Source organism: Aegilops tauschii, chromosome 5, assembly GCF_002575655.3.
Source record: "Aegilops tauschii subsp. strangulata cultivar AL8/78 chromosome 5, Aet v6.0, whole genome shotgun sequence".
Classification (NCBI taxonomy): Eukaryota; Viridiplantae; Streptophyta; class Magnoliopsida; order Poales; family Poaceae; genus Aegilops; species Aegilops tauschii.
In genome coordinates, this window is record NC_053039.3 from 563,707,411 (window position 1) to 563,713,324 (window position 5,914).

A 5,914-nucleotide genomic window follows, 5' to 3' on the forward strand; every position below is an offset into this window, starting at 1 on the left:
TTCTCAGAAGCCTCAGATGAGTTTGTTAGGAGGTAACATAATCAAGTTAGATTAATGAAGCATGTTTTTTGCATTATGACCAAATCAAAGTTAAGGTTACAGAACAAAGACAATAAAAAATTGAAGGAATACACTACATGTAGGAGGACTAAAACGGAAGACTAATCCAGAAACGTGTAATAATAGAATTAAAAGGCTAAAAAGTTACTACAGAAAGGTTGTATCTGCAATAACAAAGAAGAGAAAGCGTGTGGATCTAAATTTAAAAAGGCAGTAACGAGGACCTCTCTGATAGAGAAGGGAAACAAAAGGGCCTTTCCGTAAGAATAGCAGCACAAACAAGTGCAAGAAAGAATGCTCCAGGGACATGCACGGAAAATCTCAAAAAATTGGACCATTTCTTGATTTTTGCGTGTCATCCTTGCGTAGGGGCCATGCTAATCTTCTCTGTATCATTCCAATTTTATCGGATATCCCCGAAGGGACGACGCTAGCTGCTGCACTCTGCCTTATAAACAAGTTCGACTCTCCCCGGCTGGCCGATGTGGGACTAAACAAACGAGCGTTTGTTTTGCCCACAACGCTGTCCAGCCAAACCTAGACGCCATCGTGCGGGCGGTGGGCTGCCAGTTGCAAGCCGGATCTCTCTTGATGTCGCCCAAATTAATGGAAGAGCATGATAACCCACAAGTATAGGGGATCAATTGTAGCCTCATTCGATAAGTAAGAGTGTCGAACCCAACGAGGAGCTAAAGGTAGAACAAATATTCCCTCAAGTTCTATCGACCACCGATACAACTCTACGCACGCTTAACGTTCGCTTTACCTAGAACAAGTATGAAACTAGAAGTACTTTGTAGGTGTTGTTGGATAGGTTTGCAAGAATATAAAGAGCACGTAAATAAAAACTAGGGGCTGTTTAGATAAAGACACAATAAAGTAAATATAGAGAGTGTGGAAAAGTGGTCATAGGAGTTGAGAAATTGTCCCTTAAGCAATTGACTACTTTACTAGACCGATAGCAAGTTTTATGTGGGAGAGGCCACTGCTAGCATGTCATCCCTGACTTGGAATTCTATGCACTTATGATTGGAACTATTAGCAAGCGTCCGCAACTACTAATGTTCAATATGGTAAAACCCAACCATAGCATTAAGATATATTGGTCCCCCTTCAATCCCGTATGCATCAATTTCTATGCTAGGTTGAAGCTTCTGTCACTCTTGCCCTACAATACATAGTCCTATCAACATACAACTAACCCTATGGTGTGATCCACGTGCGCGCTCATATGATGGGCACCAAAGGACAGCAACATAACCACAAGCAAATTAAATCAATCATAGCAATTCATCAACCACCGATAGGACAACGAAAATCTACTCAGACATCATAGGATGGCAACACATCATTGGATAATAATATGAAGCATAAAGCACCATGTTCAAGTAGATGGTACAGCGGGTTGCGGGAGAGTGGACCGCTGTAGATAGAGGGGGGAAGGTGATGGAGATGTTGGTGAAGATGGCGGAGGTGTTGGTGAAGATCGCGGTGATGATGATGGTGGCCACGGCAGCGTTCCGGCGCCACCGGAAGAGAAGGGGAGAGGGGCCCCCTTCTTCTTCTTCTTCTTCTTCCTTGACCTCCTCCCGAGAAGGGTTTCCCCTCTGGTCCTTGGCCTCCATGGCATGGGAGGGGCGAGAGCACTCCGAGATTGGATCTGTCTCTCTGTCTCTCTCTGTTTCCGCGTTCTCCCCTTCTGCCCTTTCACTGTTTCGTATATATATGGATATCCGTAACTCTGATTGGATTGAAACCTTCGCCCAGATTTTTCTCCAAAAATTAGCTTTCTTGCGGCAAAAGAATAGTAGCAACCGCCTTGCTAGGGGCCCACGAGGGTCAGGGGCGCGCCCAGGGGGGTGGGGTGTGCCCCCTGCCTCGTTCCCCCCTCGGGCACCGTCTCGCGTTGATTCTTCTTCCCGAATTTTCCAAATATTCCAAAAATATTCTCCGTCCGTTTTTATCCCGTTTGGATTCCGTTTGATATGGGGTTTCTGCGAAACATAAAACATGCAACAAACAGAAACTAGCACTGGGCACTGGATCAATATGTTAGTCCCAAAAATAGTATAAAAAGTTGCCAAAAAGCATATGAAAGTTGTATAATATTGGTATGGAACAATAAAAAATTATAGATAGGACAGAGACGTATCAGCATCCCCAAGCTTAATTCCTGCTCGTCCTCGAGTAGGTAAATGATAAAAAAGATAATTTTTGATGTGGAATGCTACCTAGCATAACCTTGATCTCATAATCTAATCATGGCATGAATATTAAGACACGAGTGATTCAAAGCAATAGTCTATCATTTGACATAGAAACAATAATACTTCAAGCACACTAATAAAGCAATCATGTCTTTTCAAAATAACATGGCCAAAGAAAGTTATCCCTACAAAATCATATAGTCTTGCTATGCTCCATCTTCACCACACAAAATATTCAAATCATGCACAACCCCGATGACAAGCCGAGCAATTGGTTCATACTTTTTAACGCGCTTCAACTTTTTCAACCCTCACACAATACATGAGCGCAAGCCATGGATATAGCACTACGCGTGGAATAGAATATAATGATGGAGGCTTGTGTGAGAAGACAAAAAAGGAGAAAGTCTCACATCGACGCGGCTAATCAACGGGCTATGGAGATGCCCATCAATTGATGTCAATGTGAGGAGTAGTGATTGCCATGCAACAGATGCACTTGAGCTATAAGTATATGAAAGCTCAAACTGAAACTAAGTGGGTGTGCATCCAACTTGCTTGCTCATGAAGTCGTAGGGCATTTGAGGAAGCCCATCATTGGAATATACAAGCCAAGTTCTATAATGAAAATTCCCACTAGTATATGAAACTGATAACTCAAGAGACTCTCTATATGAAGAACATGGTGCTACTTTGAAGCACAAGTGTGGTAAAAGGATAGTAACATTGCCCCTTTTTCTCTTTTTTGCGGGCTTCTTTGGCCCCCCTTTTTTTATTTAGGCTTCTTTGGCCTCTTTTTTTGGGGCAATGCTCTAATAATGATGATCATCACACTTTTATTTACTCACAACTTAATATTACAACTCGATACTAGAACAAAGATATGACTATATGAATGCCTCCGGTGGTATACCGGGATGTGCAACGATCTAGCGTAGCAATGACATCAAAAAACGGACAAGCCATGAAAACATCATGCTAGCTATCTTACGATCATGCAAAGCAATATGACAATAAATGCTCAAGTCATGTATATGATGATGATGGAAGTTGCATGGCAATATATCTCGGAATGGCTATGGAAATGCCATAATAGGTAGGTATAGTGGCTGTTTTGAGGAAGATAGAAGGAGGCTTATGTGTGATAGAGCGTATCGTATCACGGGGTTTGGATGCACCGGCGAAGTTTGCACCAACTCTCGAGGTGAGAAAGGGCAATGCATGGTACCGAAGAGGCTAGCAATGATGGAAGGGTGAGAGTGTGTATAATCCATGGACTCACATTAGTCATAAAGAACTCATATACTTATTGCAAAAGTTTATTAGCCCTCGAAGCAAAGTACTACTACGCAGGCCCCTTGGGGGATAGATTGGTAGGAAAAGACCATCGCTCGTCCCCGACCACCACTCATAAGGAAGACAATCAATAAATACCTCATGCTGCAACTTCGTTACATAACGGTTCACCATACGTGCATGCTACGGGAATCACAAACTTTAACACAAGTATTTCTACAATCCACAACTACCCACTAGCATGACTCTAATATCACCATCTTTATATCGTAAAACTATTGCAAGGAATCAAACATATCATATTCAGTGATCTACAAGTTTTATGTAGGATTTTATGACTAACCATGTGAATGACCAGTTCCTGTCATCTCTCTAAATAGATATAAGTGAAGCACATGAAGCATTCTATAAAGCCATACTCAAAAGATATAAGTGAAGTGCAAAGAGCATTCTATAAATCAACCAAGGACTATCTCATACCAGCATGGTGCATAAAAGAAAAATGAAAACTAAATGCAAAAGACGCTCCAAGATTTGCACGTATCACATGAACGAAACGAATCCGAAAACATACCGATATTTGTTGAAGAAAGATGGGATGCCTTCTGGGGCATCCCCAAGCTTAGCCGCTTGAGTCTCCTTGAATATTTACTTGGGGTGCCTTGGCATCCCCAAGCTTGAGCTCTTGCCTCTCTTCCTTCTTGAGGGAGTCCTTGATTAGGGGGTCCTCGGATAGCCAGACTACATCCTTTGGCTGGACTGTTGGACTATGAAGATACAAGATTGAAGACTTCGTCTCGTGCCCGGATGGGACTCTCCTTGGCGTGGAAGGCAAGCTTGGCACTACGGATATGTAGATCTCCTCCCTTGTTACCGACTCTGTGTAACCCTAGCCCCCTCCGGTGCCTATATAAACCGGAGGGTTTAGTCCGTAGGACAAAAACAATCATACCATAGGCTATCTCCTAGGGTTTAGCCTCTACGATCTTGTGGTAGATCAACTCTTGTAATACTCATATCATCAAGATCAATCAAGCAGGAATTAGGGTATTACCTCTATCGAGAGGGCCCGAACCTGGGTAAACATTGTGTCCCCCGCCTCCTGTTACCATCCGCCTTAGATGCACAGTTCGGGACCCCCTACCCGAGATCCGCCGGTTTTGACACCGACATTGGTGCTTTCATTGATAGTTCCACTGTGCCGTCACCGTAAGGCTTGATGGCTCCTTCGATCATCGGCAACGATGCGATCCAGGGTGAGGTTTTCCTCCCCGGACAGATCTTCGTATTCGGCGGCTTCGTACTGCGGGCTAACTCGCTTGGCCATCTGGAGCAGATCGATAGCTACACCCCTGGCCATCAGGTCAGGTTTGGAAACTTGAACTATACTGCCGACATCCGCGGAGACTTGATCTTCGACGGATTCGAGCCCATATCAGGTGCGCCGCACGATCATGATGAGCATGATTTAGCTCTGCCGTCGGACTTTGTTCGGGAGATCACACCTGCAACTACTCCGGCCCTCAATCCGGAACAAATTGCGCCATCTGTGGACGGGTGGATGGACCCCGCCACAGAGGCCGCACACTCAGTGGCGATAGCGCTAAATACTGACTTCACCTCCTACGAGACCCGTGTTGCCGAACCGTTGGATTCGTCCCTGGCCACGGACTCCGAGCCGCTTGTGTCCGTGCCTATCAAATCCGATTGGGCACCGATCATGGAGTTTACCTCCACGGATATCTTTCAGCACTCGGCTTTTGGCAACGTACTAAACTCGTTGAAGTCTCTCTCCCTGTCGGGAGACCCTTGGCCAAACTATGTCCGGCTAGAATGGGATGCGGACGATGAATAAATTCGCGCCCCACCCACCACCCACTTAGTAGCCACTGTCGACGATTTAACCGACATGCTCGACTTCTGCTCTGAAGACATCGACGGTATGGACGACGATGCAGGAGACGAACAAGAACCACCGCCCACAGGGCGCTGGACTGCCACCTCATCGTATGACATATACATGGTGGACACCCCCAAAGAAGGGGATGGCGGTAAGACAACGGAGGATAATCCCTCCAAGAAGCAACCCAAGCACCAACGTCAGCGGCGCCGCTCTAAGTCTCCCCATAGCAAAAGCAGCGATACCGGCACAAGAGACAATAATGCTCCGGATAGTGCCGAAGACGACGATAATCCCCTCCAGCCAGATCTCGAGCGGGAGGATGAACAAGCTAGCCCTCCGGAACAGTCAGCAAACGGAGAATCAGAGGATGACAATTACATGCCTCTCTCCGAAGAAGAAGTTAGCCTCGATGACGAAGAATTTGTCGTGCCTGAGGACCCCGTCGAGC

At 45.4% G+C, this 5,914-nt stretch overlaps 1 non-coding gene across 1 annotated transcript; it reads right to left on the minus strand.

The window, feature by feature from the left end:
- Positions 1-383: 383 nt before the first annotated feature.
- LOC120965578 (U6 spliceosomal RNA) lies at positions 384-486 on the minus strand. The gene has a single exon (XR_005758623.1). It is a non-coding gene; the product is annotated as a U6 spliceosomal RNA (small nuclear RNA).
- Positions 487-5,914: the final 5,428 nt, after the last annotated feature.